The sequence below is a fragment of the Antechinus flavipes genome, chromosome 4, assembly GCF_016432865.1.
Source record: "Antechinus flavipes isolate AdamAnt ecotype Samford, QLD, Australia chromosome 4, AdamAnt_v2, whole genome shotgun sequence".
Taxonomy (NCBI): Eukaryota; Metazoa; Chordata; class Mammalia; order Dasyuromorphia; family Dasyuridae; genus Antechinus; species Antechinus flavipes.
Genome location: NC_067401.1, coordinates 29,700,270 through 29,725,398, shown reverse-complemented (window position 1 = coordinate 29,725,398; position 25,129 = coordinate 29,700,270). Strand labels below are relative to the sequence as shown.

Below are 25,129 nucleotides of genomic sequence, written 5' to 3'. Positions count from 1 at the left end.
GCCCTTGCCGGGCAATTCCTCAGATTGCTCAAAACCAGTGGATTCCAGGAAATCCTCAGATGTCACTTTCCTATCTTAGCACTTATGCTGTGACATCTAGCAGAACAAGCCTCAGGACAATGACAGACTCAGAGCTGACGGGACCCAGTGGTCACCCCGTCCAGCTTCCCAGACGGACAACCAAAGACCAGGGAAGTTAGGTTATTCTCCCAAAGTCGCACCTACAGGATGACTCAATGCGAGGATTTCCCCGCAGATCCGGATTCCACACTCTTCCCATCCCCATGCTTCTTCCAAACTCTTCATGCAAGCACTCAAGGGTCTCTGTGATCAAGCCCCATCTTCCCCAGCTTCTTCTGAATCCCACACTCCCAAACCGAACCACTCTCTCCATTCAGTTGGATATAGTTCCGCCTGTGCCCTCTACCTAGGAAACGTTCTCCTCTTCCTCCTCATTTCTTCACTTATCGAAGCCCTTCGAATGCTTCCCATCTCCGCTACGGGTTCTTTCCCGACAATTTTAGTCAACACTGACCCCTGGCTTTCTGGAACATCTCCTGCACTCATCCGTGCTAGAATTACCACGCATCTTCATTCTATTCGTCCCGGCGGGGCTGCTTTTGACCTGTGCTACCTTCGGCGAGACGCTACACCCCTCTAACGCCTCGGTTTGCTCATCTGGGAGATAAAGGTCCTTCCAGAGCTAAATCTATGAACTCCACATCCTGCAAAGCCTAGCATTTCACTCAATATTTTGACTTTTTTTTTTAGAGAAATCACTAGTGACTTCCCATGAGCTCGAAATAAAGAAAGTGGCCAGCTAGCAGCACAGCGTTCAGAGCACTGGGCTTGGAATCAGGAAAACCCATCTTTATGAGTTCAAATCAGCCTCAGACACACCCTGGACAAATCACTTCACCCAGTTTGCCTCAGTTCCTCATCTATAAAATGGGATTAGAAAGAGAATGGCAAATCACTCCAGTATCTTTGCCAAGAAAACCCCAAATGAGGTCACAGGGAGTCAGAGACCATTGAAAAAAAACTATGTAGCAGTAAGAAATTCCCTCTTATTGATATATATATATTTAGCACCTGGTCTGGACAGCCCCAGAAAGTTGCCTGAGGTACTAAGACATAAAATGGCTTGTCCAGGGGCACACCCCTGTATGTCAGAACTTGAATAGCCTTCCAACTCCAAGGAGCAGCTAGTTGCCATGAACTCTAGTCGCTTCTCTCCTCCTAGTGCTGACAAACCTTGTTTCCCCAATTACAGAGAAATAATAATACTAATATTTATACAACACTGAGGGTCAGCTTGGGGATGTGGAGAGAGGGCTGTTCTGAGTTAGGAAATGGGTTCAAGACTTCACTTGGCTTCTGACATATTCTGACCGGGTGTCCCTTTGCCAAAGGAATCCAAGATACAAACAAAATAAAGAATCTCTGATTCAAACCATCTCTCATCAGGTGTGAATCCTTGCATCCTCTCCTCCTTTACTGAGAGGTGATGTCACTGCATTTCTTGGTGCCCCAGGTCATTCTCGGAGACTCTAAATTGATGTACAGATGCCAATTATACAAGGAACTCCATATGTAATCCAATGTAAGCAAAAGTCGGGTCCAATTCAAACAAAGTACTTCATGTGTATTCAGGGTGCATTTATTTGTTTCCTGCACTAGTGGAGGTAAACTCAGATAGAAATGATCCCTGAGGGTAGTAAACTGGCTAAGAAAACCATAAATTAACATTACCTATGATTTACTGTGTTTTTTGAGGGCAACGAGGTGGCCCAGTGGATAGAGCGCTGGACCTAGAGTCAGGCTAACTCATGTTCCAGAGTTCAGATCCAGCCTCAGATGCTCCCTGGGCAAATAATTTCACCCTGTTCACCTCAGTTTCCTCATCTGTAAAGTAAGCTAGAGAAGGAAATGGGAAGCCACTCTTGTTATCTTTGCCAAGAAAACCCCAAATGGAGGCACAAAGAATCAGACATGACTCAATGAAACAACACTGTATTTTTATGTATTTTATTAAACATTTCTAATTATAGTTTAATGTGGTTGGAGTTGTACTAGGGAGCATTGTGAGCTACAGGTTGCGAGCAGAGACAACTCTACAACAACCCCATGAGAGAAGCAATGTAAATCAAGTAATCCTCATTTTACAGTTGTGGAAACTGAGTCATAAAGCACAGCTCACAGCAGACTCCAAATCCTGACTCGCTCTGACCAACGAACATCATTAGGAACATCTAGGAACCTATGGATTCAATAAATGACGTATCCAATGCTTGCTTCTAGAGCCACCAGAAGGATGGCACAAAGTACCCACTGACTTGCACGTCGGGGTTTTGAAAGATGGAGAAAACACAGAGTTATAGCGCTCAAAAGAGAAACTGATTAAAGCAGAGGGTTTTAACTTTGTGCCACGGACCCCCTGGCAGTTTGGTAAAGCCTACTAACACATTTTCAGAATAATATCTCTAAGCATAAAATAGGTAGGTTTACAAGGAAGCCAGATTAATTATAAGCTTTCCCGTACCAAATGGTCCAAAGACTGGGCAACAAACTTAGGGGGAGAAAAGCTTCGACAGTTCACCGTGACCAGAGAGGAATCAGTCAGCCTACCTAATAAGAAAAAAAAAAAAAAGGTGGGGGGTGGGGGGAAATAGAAATAAAAAGGAGACACTAGACAGCACTACAATGCACAGAACACCAGGTCTGGACTAAGAAGACTCATCTTCCTGAGTTCAAATCCAGCCCATTACACTTACTAGTTATGTGACCCTGGCCAGGTCACTTTATCCTGGTTGCCTCAGTTTCCTCCTCTGTAAAATAGCCAGAGAAGGAGATGGCCAACCCTCCAGTGTGTTTGCCAAGACACCTCCCAAAAGAGGTCACAAAGACTTAGAATGATTGAACAGCCACAGCCAGCTTATAAAATGAGCTCTGAAGGTGATGTTTCAAGCAAAGAAATCCCTGAGTCCTGTAACCCAAGAGGGAGCTTATTGGGACTGTCTTTTGCCTCCTCTTGTAGCCCTAGCACTTAGAACACTGCGGTGCATGGTAGGAACTTCATAAATGTTTATTGATTGATCGATCCCAGAAGTCGCTCTTCCCTACCTTGAGCTTCAGCTGTGGAGATGGACCAAAGTGTCAAACTCAAATAGAAACTGGGGCCACAATTCCATATATAAGGATCTCTGGGGGCTGTGCAACGACTTAGAAAACCACAAATTAACATTATCTATGCTTTTTTATTTTATGTTTTTTTATTTATTTTAGTATTTCCCAGTTACATTTAAGTTACATCTGGACCTCTCAGAGTCAAGAATCCCAATGAGGCAATGCCTCCCCCAATTTGAATCAGCGTATATATTAATAAGGATCATTAATATTCATAAGCATAATAAATATTATTATGTTATTGTATGTTAATAAATGTGATATTATGACACATCATTGACATATCATTATATTTTGATTATTATATTATTTATTATGATGATGTTGATATTCATTAGTTATATTATCGATGATATTGATATTATATTTTAGTGATATTAATATTAACATATCATTTATCATTATACTTACACTATTATATCAATATATAATATATACCATTGCTACATATGTCTATTAGCTGTATACTTTTGTGCTGTTTTATTTGTATTATCAACTAAAGTTAAGCATGTGCCTTTTCCACATGTCTATGTAATAGAGTCTGCTTCTAGGTAGATATACAGTCACTGGAGCAGCTTACATTTTACTCTGTTGTTCAGTTTGTATTGATCATGTCCAACTCTTTGTGACCCCATCTGGGGTTTTCTTAGTCAAAGATCCTAGGAAAAGTACTTTGCCATTTCCTTTTTCAGCTCATTTGACGGGTGAGAAAACTGAGGTAAACAGGGTTAAGTGACTTGCCCAGTGTTACAGAATTAATAAGTGTTAGAGGCAACATATGGACACAGATCTTTCTGTCTCCAGACCCAATGTTTTCTACACTATGACACCACTTAGTTGCCCTCTAATTTACCTGTAAGTTTAACTAGATTTGTTTTCTTAAGAGATTGTACGTGATCACAATCTGTTTAACTAAGTTTAACTTGTATGGCCTAAGAGGATGTACAAGATGGCTACTGTCAAAAAATTATTTCTCTAACATAATTTTTGTCTATAAAGAGCCTCACTAAAATCCTAATCTTTGTTCAGAGTTATTTTTCAATCTTCTGGACCTATGCTTAAGCATAATAAAACTCGGGTTTTTATCTCCATGATTCTGCATTGTGGAAGATCTATTTGGCAGCAGTAACCCACCCCAAGAACTCGGGAGGAAATATTTCTCCCATAACAGGAAGGACACTAAACAATCACAACAGAATGCTACGAGATTATACTGCAATGCAGGGACCGCTCATGATTCCGGAAGACTGATGATTCCCACCTCTTGGCAAAGAGGTGATGGCCCAGAGCTTTAAGATGAGACATGATTTTCCAGCCACTGCCAAGAGTTGATTGGTTTTTCTTAACTATAATTATTTGTCATGAGGGAAGATCTCTATGCGGGTGGGGGAGTGGGAAGTGGGGGAAGGAAAAGTAGGCATCAATCGTGATACACACAATGAAGAAAAAATTCCACCAGTGAAACATTATAAAAAATACAGAGAGCAAGGGGAAGCCTAGAAGGGGCTTCTTTGTATACACTTTAAAACAGGCAAACTGTTTACTTGCATTTTGTTTTCTTTCTCATTTTTTTCCTTTTTGATCTGATTTTTCTCATGCACCAACGATAACTGTGAAAATATGTATAAGAATTGCACGTGTTTAACATATTGAATTATTTGCCATCTAGGGGAGGGGGTGGGAAGAAGGGAAGAAAAAATTTTGGGAATACAAGGCTTTGCAAAGGTGAATGTTGAAAATTATCTATGTATATGTTTTGAAAATAAACAGCTTGAATAAAAAAAATAAAAATAACAAGACAAAAAAAGACATTCACAGCCATGATATTAATCTCTGTTCTTTGTATATTAAAATATTCAAGTTAATAATAAAAATGTATATATTTAAAAATTATAATGAATAAGCTTGGTCCCAGAGAAGACATATGAGCATGAAACTCCTCCCTTCTTTGCAGAAGTCGGGGACCATGGGTGTGGACTATTGCACATAAGGGCACATTTGGTTCATATTTTGATTAGTTTTGCTAAACTGTTTTTTTTTTTTTTCATTATTTTTAAGGAATTCCTCCCTGGGAGGGGAGGAATGAACTAAGAAATGTAGGTAAGGGGCAGCCAGGTGGTATAGCAGATAGATTACCGGCCCTGGAATCAGGATAACCTGAATTCAAATCAGTCACTTAATGTTTATTAGCTGTGTATTCTGGGCAAGTCACTTAATCCTAACTGCCTTGCTTTAAAAATAAATAAATAAAAAGGTAAAATAAAAAATAAATAAAATGACCAAGCTTGACTCTAGAGAAAGATAAGGAAATGTGTCTTCCTTCCTTCTTTGCAGACCCAGGGGCCTATGGGTTTTCTTATCCAATCCCTCCTCATTTTAAAAATGCTTAAGATGTTAGTTGGGGAGGGAGGGGCCTTAGGGATATGGGAAGCTGGGTAAGGGAGGGAAGCAGATTTATAGCAGGAAAGGCCTAATTCCCCCCTCATCTCCTCCCCCTCCCCCCCCAGCCAATTTCACAGGCCCAGAATGGTTAAGGGATTAGCTCAAAGTCAGGCAAAGCTAGAACCCCACCCACTGCCAGGGGAACTGGGCACTTTGGGGGCAGGAGAGCTGACAGGCCCATTTCAGACAGACTAGGCTCGGCCCCTGGGGCACCAGGGCCCAGGACAGCGCCCGGGCCCTTCCGCTTCCTGGTCTCCCAGGACAACAAGAGCCGGGAGGGCGGGGGATGAGCCAGACGCATGCGCCAGGAGGGACGTAAGGCTCCCCACGCACCCCTCCCCTCCTCCTGGCCTGCCATCCTCGCAAAGCCCAGCAGAGGGCAAGCTTGTCTCTCTCATCATGCAACCCAGCATCGGCTCTCCAGGTCCAAGCTGTCACCACCTCCATCCCTCTTCCTCCCTCATCTGCCTTCTGTCCCTCCCTTGGGACAAAAGATGTCCCAATCTGTAGTCCTGTGAGAGAGGGGGAACAATATTGGTAAAGGGGCAGCAGGATGAGCTAAAGAGAGACTAGATTTGGGCCTGGAAGGGACCACTAATCCCAAACCTCTCATTTTACAGATTAGGAAAGTGGCGTCCAGAGGTCACAGAGCCCGGCGTCCAAAGTAGCCAGGTCTCCTTGAATTTAAGGTCAAGAAGGTAGAGAAACTGAAATGCAATATGGGTAATTCTGATTATATTAAATAAAAAAGGTTTTGTACAAACATAGCCAATGCAACCAACATTGGAAGGGAAGCAGAAATGCTGAGAAATGATTTTTACAGAAAAGACTCATTTCTAAAATATATGGAGAACCGAATCAAATTTTTAAGAATACAAATCATTCCCCCAATTGAGAAATGGTCAAAGGAAACTGGCAGTTTTCAGATGAACAAATTAAAGCTATCTAGAGTCACATGAAAAAAACTGCTCTAAATCACTATTAATTAGAGAAATGCAAATTAAAACAACTCTGAAATGCCATCAAATTGGCTAAAATGTCAAATGTTGGAGAGGATGTGGGGAAATTGTTGTTGGAATTATGAACTGATCCTACCATGCTGGACAATAAAACTGCATCGCCTTTGATCCAGCAATATTACTACTACTAGGTCTATAACCCAGCGATCATGAAAAAAGAGAAAAGGGCTCATGTGAACAAAAATGTTTACAGCAGCTGTCTTTGAGGTGGAAAAGAATTGGAAATCGGAGGGGATGCCCATCAAATGGGGAATAGCTGAAGAAATACAAAATCATATATCAAATGATATATGAATGTAAATATTATTATTCTATAAGAAATGATGAACGGGTGATTTCAGAAAAGCCTGGAAAGACTTACATGAAATGATGCTGAGTGAAGTGAGTAGAACCAAAAGAACATTTTACATAGGAACAAAATTATGTAATAATCAACTGTGATGGACTTGGTTCTTCTCAGCAATGCAGTGAACTAAGACAATTCCAAAAGGCTCATAATGGACAATGCTGTCCACATCCAGAGAAATAATTATGGAATCTGAATGCAGAGCAAAGCATACTATTTTTACTTTGTTTTTGTTTTTCTTCCTCGTGGTTTTTCTCTTTTGTTCTCATTTTTCTTTCACAACAAGACTCCTATGGAAATGTGTTTAAAAACCACATCACAACTGTTTGCATTTTTGTTTTTCTTCCCGGGTTATTTCTACCTTCTGAATCCAATTCTTCTTGTGCAACAAGAGAACCGTTCGGTTCTGCACACATGTATATACTGTATCTAGGGATATACTGTGACATATTTAACTTGTATAAGACTGCCTGCCATCTAGGGGAAAGGGTGGAGGGAGGGAAGGGAAAAGTCGGAACAGAAGTGAGTACAAGGGATAATGTAAAAAATTACCCATGCATATGTTCTGTCAATAAAAAGCTATAATTTAAAAAAATAATTAAAAAATAAAAACCATATCACATTTCTTGCTGTCTTGGGGAGGGGGAGGGAAGGAAAAAATGGAAATCAAAATATTATAAAAGTAAATGCTGAAAACTAAATTTAAAAGTTAAAAATAAATTAAATTAAAAAACAATCTGAGGTCCATTCTCCATCTATTCTACTGCAGATGCTAGTGAGAAGCTATACCCTAACACTCTCAGTGTAGCTGGTAGTGTAGGAAGTACTATCTCCACCAACCAAGCATAAATGGCCAAAGGGCTGATCATTGGTAGAGTGGAGCAAACAACTCTGCTATGTTCACTCTTGGGGGTGCCAAGTTGTTCAATCCAGGTCACCTCAAATTAGTCCATGCCCAAGGATAAGAAGTATGGGGTACTATGGGAAGACTGTAAAGTCTTAACTGTAAAGTCAGAGGTCCTGAGTTCAAATCCCCTGGCACAATCTGTGTTAGAGTTTGACATTAAACCTTGGTGGGCCCTAGTTTTTTCACCTGTAAAAATGAAGGGCAATTAGATGGCACCGTAGGTCATGGAGCACCAGACCTGGAGCCAGGAAGACTCATTTTTCTGAGTTCAAAGATAGCCTCAGACACTTTCTAGTTGGGTGATCTTGGGCAAGTCACTTCACTTTATTTGCCTCCATTTCCTCATCTGTCAAATGAGTTGAAAAAGAAAAAGCTAAACTACTCCATCTTCTTTGCCAAGAAAATCCCACAAAGGGTCACAAAGAGTCAGATATAACTGAAAAATGACTAAACAACAACAGAAATGAAGGGACTGGCTTCCCTGTTCTCTGAGGTTCCTTCTGATTCCCCTAAGAGACTATCACAATAGTGCCTATCCTGTGAGCACGGAGGCAGCCCGGGACCCAAGGCTGGTCACCCAGGAATCGGTCCAGGATATATCCCCAAGGACGACGAGGTCAGGCTGGGAGACCCTTATCACACCTCCCCTGATGACTCCCAGCTGTGGAGGATTTCCTGCCTCACTCCTGGGGATTTCCAAACTCCCTCGGCACCCACACTGACTGGAGTAGGGCCCGAAGCCAGGAAACAGTGGGTTGTAGCCAGCCTTCAAGATCTTTTCCCAAAATCCACCACCCCAACCCAAACTCCTCCTCTTTCCCTCCATCTCCTCCTCCAAATCTCACCAACAATTTCAAGCCTGAAGAATCTCCTGAGAGACATCCCACCTCTTCCCATTCCACTCCACCATTGACTCAGAGAAATAAAATGGTCCTTTGTTTATGTTGATTTTTTTTCACACAAATGCCAGCTGCATTTCCATCGAGTGCCAGGAAAATGGAAAACCAGTTTAAAGAGTGGCAAGAGGGATTTAGATTAGACGCAAAGAAGAAATTTCTTCGTGTGAGGGCCAGGGTTAATTCCCAAAAGTGACTTGTGGGATATTCCCTAGACCAGAGGAGTCAGACATCCTGGGGGGAGGGGAGAAGGGGATCACAAATGGCCCACAATTCTCCCGAGTGCTGCTGAACCAGATTCAAGTGCAACTGGGAAATACTTAACAAAATGAGTGCAAATACAATGAAACTTGGATAATGGTCGCATGTGGTTTTCTATCATCATGCAGCCTGCAGGAATCATTACTTAAGGGTTGGTAGCCCTGCTTCTATCCAAATTTGACTCCACTGCTCTACACTACTCTCAGAACACCTTGAAGGAAAAGATGTGTTGAGGCAGGGAGCCTAGATTCTAGTTGCTAATTAATATGGTGCTTTGTGTATAGTAAGTCAATCAGTCACTCAATAAAACATTTATCAAGCACCTACTGTGTACCAGGCATTATGCTAAATGCTAGGGATAAAAAAGGGGAGGGGGGTAAAAAGCAGTCCCTGTTTTTTGAGTCCCCTCAAGAAACTTACAATCTAATAATGAGATAGCATAGAAAACAAATATATACACAGCAAATTATATACAAGATAAATAGGGGGAAAAAAAGAGATAAGTCCCTGGAATTAAGAGGAAGGGGGGAAATCTTTCTAGAAAAGGTAGGATTTTTGCCAGGATATAAAGGAAGCCAGGGAGGTCAGTAGTTGGAAGGGAGAAGAGAGAGTTCCAGAGATTGGGGACAGTCATAGAGAATGCTTAGACTGAGAGATGGAGGGTCTTATTTGTGGCACAGCCAGGAGGCCAGGTCACTGGATGGAAGTAAGATGTAGGATTGGAAACAATTATTTAATGGTATTAAGGATTTCCAGATGGGCCTGAGCTGGGGATTTTGCCATTCAATGAAATCCAATCAGAGATGAGCACAATGTCCAGAGAGGCGATGGGTACAGGAATGAGAAGGCTGGGTGCAGTCATTTCACCTAAGTCTCAGTTTCCCCATCTGTAAACTGAGGGCAGACTGGACCAGGTGGCCTCTACGGGCCCTGCTAGCTCTGGCACCAGATCTAGAATCAGAGATCAGAAGGACCCCTCCTTTCCAGCAGCCTGACATATTATAATTCACTAGAATTTGCCATCCCGGCCAAATTCAGCGGGGCATGTGAGTGCACGTTTATTTACAAGGCTGGGTTAAAGACATGTCTCCTTGGGGGAGCCATCCCAACTGCAGTGGGCGCACGTCCAGGAGCCTGGCTGGCTCTGGGGCACCAGCATTCGACAGGAGCCGGTGAAAGGACTGAGACGCAGCAAACATTTGCTCTCATCTCAATGGTAAGAAAATACAATCTCCCCCACGGTCACTCCAGAACTGCAAATGGATACAAACCCCCCCTCCTTCCCGGGCACTTGGCAGCGGCTTCCCCACCCCTGGCCCCTGCCCACAAACAGCAAACTCATGCCCAAAGACTCGGCTGCCCCCAGAAGCGGAGCCCCCACCGAGACCCGCTGAGATCGAGAACCCGCCGTTTTGGTGCCTCAGAACGTCAGCTGGGCTAGAGGACGTGACCTTGGGAATCCCGGGCCCCAGAGGCCTGGGGAGAGGGCAGCAGCCACAACAACCCATTACTCATCTGGGAGCCAGGCACAGCTGGGAGGAGCTTGAAATGCAGCACCCAGGGCATCCCTGCGCTGGGAGACAGAGCTCTCTTACTGCGGGCTCCTGGCACAATTGTTTCTTGTGTCTACTGGACGTCCCGTCCGTCCGAGGCAGGGATGGCTAAGATGTCTGGAATGTGGTACCCTCGGGGCCCGCAGAGGCCTCCCCCATCTGTGCCCAGCTGGATCCCTGAGCCCTGCCGAGAGAGGCACGCCATGCAAAGCAAAGCTTCCCTAACCCTAACTGCTGCTACTTGTCCTCCATGCCTCGAGAAGACCAAAATGGCAGCCCAGCATTGGGCTCCAGCTACAGTGGCGCTGCTCGGCCCGATGCAATACAGATGGGGCACAGCATCTCTGTCCGTAGCCTGAGGATCCCCAGACTTGGCTCCTCAGGAGCAAAGGGGGAAGCAGTGGGACCTCTCTGTCCGCCTCCAGCTCCTGGGCCACCTAGTCAGAAGGGACTGAACTATAATAATAGCTGGCACTTGCTGCTGGACCTTCCCCCCAACAACTCTAAGGGAGGTGGATAGAAGGAGCTATTATCACCTCCATTTTACAGGTGTAGTGGAGCCGGGGGAAATCCAGTCTCCGAGGCAGGCTATACAAATTACTTCCACCTCTCAGGGCCCCAGGATGCTAAATTGCAAAGGGGGTGCTGATCTGCTTTGGTGCAGGGAGGTTCCTGCCCCGGGAGTTCTTTGGACCCATGAAATCACAGGACTGGCCCCTCTCTCCTCCTTTACAGAAGGCTGGCCCATGGTTACAGAGCAAGGGAACAAACTGGCAGTTTTCAAATCATTCCTCCTCCCCCTAATTCTAATCTTTCAGCCTCTCAAAGGAGGACAGAGGCCTAAGGAGATCCTGGCAACATTGTAACAACACTAACACTGTCACAACACTGTAACAACACTATGACAACACTGTAACAATATTGTAGCAAGGCTGAGCTTGGGAGTCTTCTCGGCCTGAAGGATGGACAGCTCAAACTTGACCGCTCTGAGGCCGGCCTCCCTCCTTGATCGCCACAAAGCTCAGGCCCACGGTGAGCTGTTGATGCTGGGCTCTCACTCCCTCTAACATCTCCCTACCCCGACCAGTGTCTGCTCATTGATTCCCCCACCCCCTTCCTTACCAGAAACTCCCATTACAAAGCCCCTGTTATTATAATTCACTAGAAACACACTGATAGAGCTAGAAAATCCAAACGGGACACAGGGATGGGGAGAAGCTGAAAAGTAAGGAAGCTAGACTGCTTTTAGCTCCATAAAAGTAAGCATCTGGCCAGCTCACTTAAAACTCTCTGGGTCTCAGTTTCCTTCTCTGTAAAGGAGGACTGGACTAAAGCTGGGTGATATGACCTCTGAGGTCTCTTCCAGAACTAGATACTTACTACCTCAGCAACTATGTACAAGTCAATGAACCCTTCTCTGCCTCAGTTTCCCCATTTGTAAAATTTGCAAAACTCTTCTAGCTCTAAATCTATAATCCTAGGAACAATGCTTTAATATTAAGTAATGATTCCAATCATGAGTCCAGAATCAGATTTCCAGGCTGGAGAGAAGCAAAGGTTTTTAATTAATGCTAGAAACAATGATTCTTAATTATTAATTAATTATTCAATCATTAGACCCAAATTTCCAGGCTAGGGAGAGGCAAAGATCTTCATCAATGCTAAAAATGATTCTTAATTCTTGATTAATGATTCCAATCATGGATCCAGGATCAGATTTCCAGGCTGGGGAGAGCCAAAGGCCTTTATTGATGCTAGAAATAACGATTCTTAATTACTCAGACCATCAAGCACCCTTGTCTCAAAGCAGTGAGCAAGCCCACCAGGGCCTAAGCAGTCCGGGTAGTTGGGTCCACTAAATCCGGGGAGTCCAGACAAGTAATCTTGGGGAGTCCAAGGCTTGAATTATCAGTCTGCTACCTCCTGGTCCCCCCTTCACTGGAAGGCAGAGGGAGCCACTCAAGCTGCCATAGCCATTCCTTTCAACCAGCTCCATAGTGACCATGCATCTGTTTCCATGGTGACAGCCTTTGGACCACGGGGAAGAGACACAATAGAGTTGGTGTCCTGAGTGAGTGGGGGAGCAGCCAGGAAGAAAGGTTCTGGCTCTCCCTCTGCCCTCTTTGGCCAACGGGCACAATGCCCTTTGTAGGGAAACACCTCCTCTCGCCCCAGGGATGAAGAATGACAGGGAAGGTCCTCATCCTACAGGCCGCTTGAGTAGCAAAGAGCAGAGCCTCCATCACACACACCCCCCACCTTGGATAACGTTATGAGAGGTCACCGGATAACGGACCTACACTATCCAGCCCAATCTACTTTTGTTTAATGGATGAGGAAACAGGGCCCAAGGAGATGAAGTTAATAATAAGAATGATGACGATAACAATAACAATATTGTATACCATTTATATACACAATCCTTTATAAATATCTTGGTTTATCTCATAAGAGCCCTGAGTAGTTACTATTTTTATCCTCATTTGACAGATGAGGAAACTGAGTCAGTGAAGTTAAGTGACATAACTACTAAGAGTCTGAGGCTGGATTTGAAGTCAGGGCTTCCTGGCTACTCTGTTCACGGCACCCAGCAGGCCACGGGCCCAGTGTCTTCTCCAATAAGCTGAGCTGCCCTCCAGACTCCCCTCCTGTGTCTCACTAACTTCTCTCTCTGTCCTCTCTCCACCCCCTGACTTTTTCAGGGACTTAAGGTCACTGATAAGGAGCTATAAGGGCCTTCAGAAGCCTCCCCCATTTTACAGAGGAGAAAACAAAGGCACAGGGATGTTAAGTGATTCATGGGATTGTATCTATAGTGCTGGCAGTGACCCTAAAAAGCTTCTAGTGCAGACTTATTTTACAGGTAAAGAAAGTGAGGTCCGGAGGTCACTGACTTGTCCAACATCACACGGCAGCAAGTGGCAGAGATGGGCCAAATTGGCTCCCCGTGCACCCTCTAGATAGCCCAGCTCTTTCCTTCCTGCACCCCTACTTGCCCTACTTTGGCATGCAGAAGTCCCAGCAGGCTGGAAATCGGGGAGTCCCAGGCATCCAAGGGTAGTATGGGATGTGGCTGCTACCCAAAGCCCCTGGGTCCGGGGATTTTCCATCTTCCTCCTTCCTCCTCCTTGACAGCCCTCGCTTCTCTCGCTGCTTCTGACTCTGCCCCAGTGCCAAGTCAGCAAGGGCTCCTTCAGGCTCCTTCAGGACGTCCTCTATTTGCCCTATGCCCTATGCCACCCAGGAGGGATGTGAGGCAGTGCCAGGGTCCTAGGTGGCAGCTTCCACCGGAGTAAGAGGCAAACAGGTGAACAAGGCCTGCTCTGTGCAATTAAGCAGGGCAGACAGAAGACACTAATTGGAGCAGCACAGACCCAGGGTACCGGAGGAACGTCATCTTTCTCTGAAACCCAGTCTAGAAGGAGTCTGCTGCTGACCAAGGAAACGGCACATGCCCCGAAGGCCGAGCTTCTGCAGGCTGCTAATAAATAAGCACGAAGTGCCCACTAAGTGCGAGCCAGCTAGGTGGCCCAGTGGAAAGAACACCGGGCCTGGAGTCAGGGAGCCCAGGGTTCAAATCCAGCCTCAGACACTTATTTCCCCAGCTCCAGGAAAAGCCGTAAGATGCTTCCCCCTCTCAGATCCCTGGGCAGCTCTGCCAGCTCCTGGCTCCCAGGATGGGTTAGGAAAGGCACTGCCAATGACTTGTGCCCCAGACTTATCAAATGCTTTCTTCACCATCTTACGAGGAAGGCAAGTGGGGGCTACTGTGCCTTAGAGATAAGGATACTCATAAGCTAAATGGCCTGCCTAGGATCACACAGTCAGAGGCAGAATTCTAACCTAAGACTTCTGACTGCAAGGATTGCCTTACACTGATTCCATCACTCTGCCCTATATCTGGTCTACACACGGGTCAGCAAACAGCCTGCTTCTTTATGTATGGCCCAGGAGCTGAGAATGATTTTGTTCTTTTATTTTTAAATAAATAGGCTTGTTCAAAAGCAGGCTGCAGCAGGCTGCACTGGCCTTGGGGTTGCGGATCAGCCCTCCAGCTAGGCCATTATCTGTTTAACACAGGCTACCTTAGGACCAGAGACCTAGACCTAGAAGGGACCCCCCAAGGCAGCATCTAGTCTAACCCCATCTCCTCTGTTTTGTGGGGAAAGAATTCAGGGCAGAAAGTTTCAGTGACAAAGTATCTCCCAACAGGGCTGGGATTCAAGCCTCCGTTCTCTTACTCCAAAATTTGTGGAGGATAGTAGTAATAATAATAGTTGTAGTAGTAATGGTGAGAGCAGCAGTGAGGGGGTAGTAATAGTAATGGTGAGAATAGTAGTGAGAGGGTAGTAATAGTAGTGGTGAGAGTAGTAGTGAGAGGGTAGTAATAGTAATGGCGAGAATAGTAGTGGGAGGGTAGTAATAGTAATGGCGAGAGTAGTAGTGAGAGGGTAGTAGTAGTAATGGCGAGAATAGTAGTGAGAGGGTAGTAGTAGTAATGGTGAGAATAATAGTGAGAGGGTAGTAATAGTAATGGCGAGAATAGTAGTGAGAGGGTAGTAATAGTAATGGCGAGAATAGTAGTGAGAGGGTAGTAATAGTAATGGCGAGAATAGTAGTGAGAGGGTAGTAATAGTAATGGCGAGAATAGTAGTGAGAGGGTAGTAATAGTAATGGCGAGAATAGTAGTGAGAGGGTAGTAATAGTAATGGTGAGAGTAGTAGTGAGAGGGTAGTAATAGTAATGGCGAGAATAGTAGTGAGAGGGTAGTAATAGTAATGGCGAGAATAGTAGTGAGAGGGTAGTAATAGTAATGGTGAGAATAGTAGTGAGAGGGTAGTAATAGTAATGGTGAGAATAGTAGTGAGAGGGTAGTAATAGTAATGGTGAGAATAGTAGTGAGAGGGTAGTAATAGTAATGGTGAGAATAGTAGTGGGAGGGTAGTAGTAGTGGTGGTGAGAATAGTAGTGAGAAGGTAGTAATAGTCCTGGCGAGAATAGTAGTGAGAAGGTAGTAATAGTAATGGCGAGAATAGTAGTGAGAGGGTAGTAATAGTAATGGCGAGAATAGTAGTGAGAGGTAGTAATAGTAATGGCGAGAATAGTAGTGAGAGGGTAGTAATAGTAATGGCGAGAATAGTAGTGAGAGGGTAGTAATAGTAATGGCGAGAATAGTAGTGAGAAGGTAGTAATAGTCCTGGCGAGAATAGTAGTGAGAAGGTAGTAATAGTCCTGGCGAGAATAGTAGTGAGAGGGTAGTAATAGTAATGGCGAGAATAGTAGTGAGAAGGTAGTAATAGTCCTGGCGAGAATAGTAGTGAGAAGGTAGTAATAGTCCTGGCGAGAATAGTAGTGAGAGGGTAGTAATAGTAATGGCGAGAATAGTAGTGAGAGGGTAGTAATAGTAATGGCGAGAATAGTAGTGAGAGGGTAGTAATAGTAATGGTGAGAGTAGTAGTGAGAGGGTAGTAGTAGTGGTGGTGAGAATAGTAGTGAGAAGGTAGTAATAGTCCTGGCGAGAATAGTAGTGAGAGGGTAGTAATAGTAATGACGAGAATAGTAGTGAGAGGGTAGTAATAGTAATGGTGAGAGTAGTAGTGAGAGGGTAGTAGTAGTGGTGGTGAGAATAGTAGTGAGAAGGTAGTAATAGTCCTGGCGAGAATAGTAGTGAGAGGTAGTAATAGTAATGGCGAGAATAGTAGTGAGAGGGTAGTAATAGTAATGGCGAGAATAGTAGTGAGAGGGTAGTAATAGTAATGGCGAGAATAGTAGTGAGAGGGTAGTAATAGTAATGGCGAGAATAGTAGTGAGAGGGTAGTAATAGTAATGGTGAGAATAGTAGTGGGAGGGTAGTAATAGTAATGGTGAGAATAGTAGTGAGAGGGTAGTAGTAGTGGTGGTGAGAATAGTAGTGAGAAGGTAGTAATAGTCCTGGCGAGAATAGTAGTGAGAAGGTAGTAATAGTAATGGCGAGAATAGTAGTGAGAGGGTAGTAATAGTAATGGCGAGAATAGTAGTGAGAGGGTAGTAATAGTAATGGCGAGAATAGTAGTGAGAGGGTAGTAATAGTAATGGCGAGAATAGTAGTGAGAGGGTAGTAATAGTAATGGCGAGAATAGTAGTGAGAGGGTAGTAATAGTAATGGCGAGAATAGTAGTGAGAAGGTAGTAATAGTAATGGTGAGAGTAGTAGTGAGAAGGTAGTAATAGTAATGGTGAGGGTAGTAGTAGTGGTGGTGGTGGTAGTAGTGGTGGTAGTTATAGCAACAGTATAACAATAATCAATAGGAATAACAACAATAATAGCCAGTGATTTAGGATTTTTAAATCAAACTTAGGAAGATCAAATAAGTTAACCTAATAGAAAGTGTTTTCCAAACCTCAAAGCATTATGCAGATGCTATTATCATTATTCGTGTTATTTCAACACACTTTACAATTATGATCTCATTGGATCTTCACAACAACCCTAGGAGGCAGGTGCTGTTACTAGCCCCATTTTACAAATGAAAAAACTGAGACCAACAGTCACACATGCAGTGACTATCTGGGAGTGGATCTGAACTCCGGGCTTCCCCACTGCAGAGCCAGGGCTCTATCTGTTCAGTTAGTGCCTCATCTAACTGAAGGGAGGTTCCAATGAATGCTTACAATGAATCCGTGATTCTGGATTGCAATTCAGCGCTGCTTATTTCCATTAGCTGGAAAGTCCCTGCTCATGTGATAGCAGTGATCCCCAACAATGGGAATAAGGAATTGCTGCTTTTTACCAAACTCTACTTTGGAACAGTGTGAATGGGCCCCATTGGGGACTTCTCAGCACAGCCAGCAGGGCCAGGCTGGCCCCCGCAGCACCTGGCACAGAGGGGGCTCTCCAAAGTGCTGTCTGGCTATGGCACCTCTCAGCGAGCCCGGCCTCACCCTCTGGGAGGTTCGGCCCTTTCCCCAGTGTTCTTGCTGCTCTCCTGTCCCTACCACCTGCGTGTAGACACGAGCTCTTCGGCCTGGGCCGGCGCTGCTAACGGCTGCCCGGCCGGCACATACCACGTCCTTCCTCGGGCCTCTCACCCCTTCCGGCCTGCGTGTGCCCCATCAGCCCCTGGCACCGCAGGCAGAGAAGCCGGAGAGGGAAGAAATGAATCACCTCCACGCCCATGGGGAGGAAGTGCCAAACAGGGACAGGGAGGAGCCGGTGAGTAAGATGAGGGGGCGAAGGGCAAAGTGCACCAGGGAGCTGATCAGGAAGGGAAACCACTCTCCCCAACGGCCTCAGCCAATCACGGCGCACATTTCTGCAGCCTTCCTGGGATTCTAAAGTCCTGTCCTCACCACAAACCCTGCAAGGTAGATGTGTGAGCATTATTATCCCCATTTTACAGGTCACCTCTTAGAGAGCAAATGATTTGCTCAGTCACACAAGCCGATAATGATCAGAAATGGGACCATGGGATCTCAGATGTAGAGCTAGAAGGGATGTAGGAAACCGAGGCAGGTAAAGGGTAAGTGGCTTGCCCAAGATCACACAGCTAGAAGTGTCTGAGACAGAATTTGAACTCAGGCCTTGACTCCAAGTGGAGCACTCACAGGATCACAGATTTAGAGTCAAAAGGGACCTTGGAGGCCAATTTATCTCATTTTACAGATGGGGAAACTAAGGCCCAGAAAAAGAAACGATTACCTCCAAGGTTGCACATGTAGTAAGCCCCAGAGACAGGATGATAATGCAGTCCCCCGAGGTCTGTAAAGCATTCACAAATATCTCATCTGAGCCTTGAAACCACCCTGGGTGGTAAGCATTATTATTTTTAATAATTTTACAGATGAGAAAATTAAGGTAGAGACTAAATGTCTGAGGATGACCTTTAACTCGGGTCCTCCTGACTCCAGGGCCAGTACTTTAACCCCTGCAACCCAGATCTGCCTCTGTAATAATAAGCAGCATTCACTGAGGGGCTGCTAGGGGGTGCCACAGGGCACGAGTGCCAGTCTGGAATCAGGAAGACTTGTCTTCTTGAGGTCAAATCCAGACCCTTACTAGCTGGGTGACTCTGAGCAAGTAATTTGCCTCAGTTTACTTCATCTGTAAAATGAGCTGAAGGAGGAAATGGCCAACACCTCCAGTATTTCAACTTCGGTCCGACACTCTGCCCACCACCTGGCTGCTAGAATTGGACTCTGGATCCCGGCTCGTGACGCTGTTCCGTGCGGTAGCCACACTACATCAGCAATCTGCAACAGCGCCAGCCCGCCATCTGTCCGGTGTGGCCTGGGCACAGCCAGGCTGGTTTCCAGGCTTCGAGGAGCTGGGGTCCAGAATCCACCGCCAGGAGGAACACTGGTCTCTGACTCTGCCTGTCACTGCAACAGCTCCCACCTGGAGCTCCCGAAATCCTCAGCAACCTGACCCTGAATTGGGCAGCTTTGTTCCTCGCCTGTCAGGAGGCCCCCACAGACAGGAGTAACGAGCTGGCCAGGGACCATTTCTCTTCTCCCTCTCACACCCCCCCGCCTGCCCAGGAGCTGTCCCCAGTCTCCAGCTGGAATCTGTTGCTCTGGCTGGGAAAAAACCTTGCTGTGCAGATTCCCATCTTCCGACATTCCAACACAAAGACGGCAGGGGGAGAGGGGGAGAAGGGAAGAGGAAAGAGGGGAGGGGGAGAGGGGAAGAGGAAGCAACAGCCCCTGCCCCGCTGCATTCCACCCCCTCCGGGACCCACGCTGGGAAGGGAAGCACATTCCTCTCTCATCCCGGGGACCGGATGCTCAGAGCTGTGGCCCACTCCCCCAAATCTGCCTCCCTCTCCACCAGAGATGCCTCTAGGACTCGCGCAGGGGAATGGACGGGTAGTAATAGTAATGGTGAGAATAGTAGTGAGAGGGTAGTAATAGTAATGGTGAGAATAATAGTGAGAGGGTAGTAGTAGTAATGGCGAGAATAGTAGTGAGAGGGTAGTAGTAGTAATGGTGAGAATAATAGTGAGAGGGTAGTAGTAGTGGTGAGAATAGTAGTGAGAGGGTAGTAGTAGTGGTGGTGGTGGTAGTAGTGGTGGTAGTTATAGCAATAGTATAACAATATCAATAGGAATAACAACAATAATAGCCAGTGATTTAGGATTTTTAAATCAAACTTAGGAAGATCAAATAAGTTAACCTAATAGAAAGTGTTTTCCAAACCTCAAAGCATTATGCAGATGCTATTATCATTATTCGTGTTATTTCAACACACTTTACAATTATGATCTCATTGGATCTTCACAACAACCCTAGGAGGCAGGTGCTGTTACTAGCCCCATTTTACAAATGAAAAAACTGAGACCAACAGTCACCCATGCAGTGACTATCTGGGAGTGGATCTGAACTCCGGGCTTCCCCACTGCAGAGCCAGGGCTCTATCTGTTCAGTTAGCGCCTCATCTTTCTACAGGGAGGTTCCAATGAATGCTTACAATGAATCCGTGATTCTGGATTGCAATTCAGCGCTGCTTATTTCCATTAGCTGGAAAGTCCCTGCTCATGTGATAGCAGTAATCCCCAACAATGGGAATAAGGAATTGTTGCTTTTTACCAAACTCTACTTTGGAACAGTGTGAATGGGCCCCATTGGGGACTTCTCAGCACAGCCAGCAGGGCCAGGCTGGCCCCCGCAGCACCTGGCACAGAGGGGGCTCTCCAAAGTGTTGTCTGGCTATGGCACCTCTCAGCGAGCCCGGCCTCGCCCTCTGGGAGGTTCGGCCCTCTCCCCAGTGTTCTTGCTGCTCTCCTGTCCCTACCACCTGCGTGTAGACACGAGCTCTTCAGCCTGGGCCGGCGCTGCTAACGGCTGCCCGGCCGGCACATACCACGTCCTTCCTCGGGCCTCTCACCCCTTCCGGCCTGCGTGTGCCCCATCAGCCCCTGGCACCGCAGGCAGAGAAGCCGGAGAGGGAAGAAATGAATCACCTCCACGCCCATGGGGAGGAAGTGCCAAACAGGGACAGGGAGGAGCCGGTGAGTAAGATGAGGGGGCGAAGGGCAAAGTGCACCAGGGAGCTGATCAGGAAGGGAAACCACTCTCCCCAACGGCCTCAGCCAATCACGGCGCGCATTTCTGCAGCCTTCCTGGGATTCTAAAGTCCTGTCCTCACCACAAACCCTGCAAGGTAGATGTGTGAGCATTATTATCCCCATTTTACAGGTCACCTCTTAGAGAGCAAATGATTTGCTCAGTCACACAAGCCGATAATGATCAGAAATGGGACCATGGGATCTCAGATGTAGAGCTAGAAGGGATGTAGGAAACCGAGGCAGGTAAAGGGTAAGTGGCTTGCCCAAGATCACACAGCTAGAAGTGTCTGAGACAGAATTTGAACTCAGGCCTTGACTCCAAGTGGAGCACTCACAGGATCACAGATTTAGAGTCAGAAGGGACCTCGGAGGCCAATTTATCTCATTTTACAGATGGGGAAACTAAGGCCCAGAAAAAGAAACGATTACCTCCAAGGTTGCACATGTAGTAAGCCCCAGAGACAGGATGATAATGCAGTCCCCCGAGGTCTGTAAAGCATTCACAAATATCTCATCTGAGCCTTGAACACCCTGGGTGGTAAGCATTATTATTTTTAATAATTTTACAGATGAGAAAATTAAGGTAGAGACTAAATGTCTGAGGATGACCTTTAACTCGGGTCCTCCTGACTCCAGGGCCAGTACTTTAACCCCTGCAACCCAGATCTGCCTCTGTAATAATAAGCAGCATTCACTGAGGGGCTGCTAGGGGGTGCCACAGGGCACGAGTGCCAGTCTGGAATCAGGAAGACTTGTCTTCTTGAGGTCAAATCCAGACCCTTACTAGCTGGGTGACTCTGAGCAAGTAATTTGCCTCAGTTTACTTCATCTGTAAAATGAGCTGAAGGAGGAAATGGCCAACACCTCCAGTATTTCAACTTCGGTCCGACACTCTGCCCACCACCTGGCTGCTAGAATTGGACTCTGGATCCCGGCTCGTGACGCTGTTCCGTGCGGTAGCCACACTACATCAGCAATCTGCAACAGCGCCAGCCCGCCATCTGTCCGGTGTGGCCTGGGCACAGCCAGGCTGGTTTCCAGGCTTCGAGGAGCTGGGGTCCAGAATCCACCGCCAGGAGGAACACTGGTCTCTGACTCTGCCTGTCACTGCAACAGCTCCCACCTGGAGCTCCCGAAATCCTCAGCAACCTGACCCTGAATTGGGCAGCTTTGTTCCTCGCCTGTCAGGAGGCCCCCACAGACAGGAGTAACGAGCTGGCCAGGGACCATTTCTCTTCTCCCTCTCACACCCCCCCGCCTGCCCAGGAGCTGTCCCCAGTCTCCAGCTGGAATCTGTTGCTCTGGCTGGGAAAAAACCTTGCTGTGCAGATTCCCATCTTCCGACATTCCAACACAAAGACGGCAGGGGGAGAGGGGGAGAAGGGAAGAGGAAAGAGGGGAGGGGGAGAGGGGAAGAGGAAGCAACAGCCCCTGCCCCGCTGCATTCCACCCCCTCCGGGACCCACGCTGGGAAGGGAAGCACATTCCTCTCTCATCCCCGGGGACCGGATGCTCAGAGCTGTGGCCCACTCCCCCAAATCTGCCTCCCTCTCCACCAGAGATGCCTCTAGGACTCGCGCAGGGGAATGGACGGGAGATCCTTCCAGTGAGCCCATTCCCTCCCAGGTCTGCCTCTCACAAGCCGGCTTGGAGAGGACCGGCTCCTTCCTAACCCTAACCCCATTCCAGTCATTCTAACGGCCTCTCCCCCAATAAACCCCCCTTCCAAAAAAAAAGGCAGAGAAAGCAGAACATGACCACGAGCTACAGCAAGGCCAAAACAAATGGGGAGGGGGGATTTCAAAGACAAACTGAGCTTATTCCCTTATTAAAGGAAGGAGGATCTCAAAGGAAAAAGATCCAGGACAGAGATAAAATAGAGAAGACTATCTTTGCTTTAAAAGTGCCATGATTGAAGATTATTTCCCTCCTTCCCTGACTTACTAGCTAGTGGATATGGAAAAGCCACTGAGCTTCTCTCTGACTCTTGGTCAAAAAAGGGCTTTGAAAATACCAGCTCCGCAAATATAATAAACGTGACAATACTACCTAAACTAATCTATTTGTTTAGCGCTATACCAGACTCGCAAAAAACTATTTTAATGACCTAGAAGAAATAACAACAAAGTTCATATGAAAAAACAAAAGGTCAAGAATTTCAAGGGAATTAATAAAAAAAAATCAAATGAAGGTGGCCTAGCTGTACCAGATCTAAAATTATATTATAAAGCTGCAGTCACCAAAACCATTTGGTATTGGCTAAGAAACAGATTAATTGATCAGTGGAATAGGTTAGGTTCACAAGACAGAATAGTCAACTATAGCAATCTAGTGTTTGACAAACCCAGAAACCCCAGCTTTTGGGATAAGAATTTACTGTTTGACAAAAATTGCTGGGAAAATTTGGAAACTAGTTTGGCAGAAACTAGGCAGCGACCCACACTTAACACCATATACCAAGATAAGGTCAAAAATGGGTTCATGACCTAGGCGTAAAGAATGAGATTATAAATAAATTAGAGGAACACAGGATAGTTTCACCTTTCAGACCTGTGGAAGAGGAAGGAATTTATGACTAAAGAAGAACTAGAGACCATTACTGATCACAAATTAGAAAATTTTGATTACATCAAATTGAAAGGTTTTTGTACAAACAAAACTAATGCAAACAAGAAAAGAAAAGAAAAGAAAATACCAGCTCTGGGGCAGCTAGTTGGTGTAGTGGATACAGCACCCGCCCTGAAGTCTGGAGGATCTGAGTCTAAATCTGACCTCAGACACTTAACACCTTCTAGCTGCGTGACCTTGGGCAAGTCACTTAACCCCAATTGCCTCAGGAAAAGAAAAAAGAAAAAGGAAAAGAAAATACCAGCTCTTATCATTATTCTGTCTCTCAGCAAAGTAGTACTGGGGATGTGTCTGAGACATATCATAATAGAGGGAGAGGTCTTAGCACCAGGAAAAACTGCCAGGCAGTCGAAGGTCTAAATATTAAGGCAAAAAAGGCTTACGAACAGGGAAACAAAGGCTTTTAGAAACATAGAATAGCCCTGGTGCAAACATCCATCAGATATCACTCAAAATATTTATTGGACAAAATGTCATGTTAGATGACACAAAAATGCATTAAGATTGAGACGGATTAGTCTTCAATGAGATTACAATCAAGTAAGAAATATAAGCTATATACACCAAGAAATCATCACCCACGATCCTGGGTACTAGACTTGGTAGTCAAGAAAACCCGGACAATCCATTCACTGGACGACCCTGAACTCATTTCTCATTTTCCTCATCTGGATGTAAGTTGAAGATATTAGAGCAGACAGCTACTAAGGCCTCTATGATCCAATAACTCAGCCTCCCTGGGCCTTAATTTCCCTATCTATAATAGAGAGGCCCTCTTTAGCTCTATCATCCTATAACTCATTTAGCCTCCCTGAGCCTCAATTTCCCTATCTATAATATAATAGAGAGGCCCCCTTCAGCTCTATCATCCTATAATAGCCTCCCTGGACCTCAATTTCCTTATCTATACTGTAACAGAGCTGAAATGAAGGTCCCTTTCAGCTCTATCATCCTATAATTAACTTTGCCTCCCTGGGACTCAATTTCCCCATCAATAAAATGAACGTGCTGGACTAGTTTCCCTCTAAGTTCCTAATCTATGGCACCAAATCAGCTCTTCTCGGCAGGTGCAAATCCCTCAATCTCGCTTGGTCAGAATCTTATTGGCAAGCGTTTATATGCATAAACTCATATGAGTTCCTCTCCTTGTCCTCCCTTTTCTGGTTCTTAAAGAGAACCTCAGACCCATCCAGCCCTGCCTCCTTTCCAAAATCATTTATCTAACTCAAATGGACCCCAAAGCCAAGATGGCCAGGCTTCTCACCTGACAGCACCCCCTTTATCCAGACAGAACAACTCAACGTTCTCTATCATCCAAGGAGACCTTGGGAGTGGAAGTGATTTGCTAAAATCATACAGCTAATCAATCAAAAATCATTTAATGACTACTACAGGCAAGATAATTGGAGTTGGGGGAGGGGAGTGGGTAGAAGTTATGGCAGCTGGGGAGGAGATCAAGGGGATAATCATGGCAGAGCTTGGCCTTTCAGAACCCAGCTGTCCCGATTCAAGGCTAGAATTTTTCCACAACACTACAGAGGAGACCAAGGGTTATTATTTCCCCTCGTCCCTGTAAGTGGCTCCGAAACCGAGATTTACAACTAGCCCCCCTGTTCTCTTCCCATTGGAGGGGAGGGGAGAAAGAAGAGAATGGAGACCAGGAAAGAAAAGAAAAGGGAACCTTGAGGAGGACCAGAGAAGAAACCAGAAAGGAGTCTCCAAGATGGCTTCGAAGCTAGCCCCCCTGCTCTCTTCCCATTGGAGGGGAGGGGAGAAAGGAGGGAATGAGGTCCAGGAAAGAATAGAAAAGGGAACCTTGAGTGGAGGACAAAAGAAACCAGGAGTCTCC

At 45.7% G+C, this 25,129-nt stretch overlaps 1 protein-coding gene and 1 long non-coding RNA gene across 40 annotated transcripts in view; one reads left to right on the top strand and one right to left on the bottom strand.

Moving 5' to 3' along the window:
- MYO18A (myosin XVIIIA) overlaps positions 1–25,129 on the bottom strand; it is a 151,963-nt gene that overhangs the window by 101,378 nt on the left and 25,456 nt on the right. The gene's annotated exons all lie outside the window — the stretch shown is intronic.
- On the top strand, positions 15,068–17,092 carry LOC127558902 (uncharacterized). 36 transcript variants are annotated; one of them, XR_007953016.1, is made up of 6 exons: positions 15,068–15,551; positions 15,622–15,690; positions 15,725–15,760; positions 15,831–16,145; positions 16,285–16,354; positions 16,530–17,092. It is a non-coding gene; the product is annotated as an uncharacterized LOC127558902 (long non-coding RNA). The 36 variants fall into 36 exon arrangements; XR_007953029.1 differs by having other exon boundaries at positions 15,725–15,795; positions 15,936–16,145; XR_007953006.1 differs by having other exon boundaries at positions 15,725–15,795.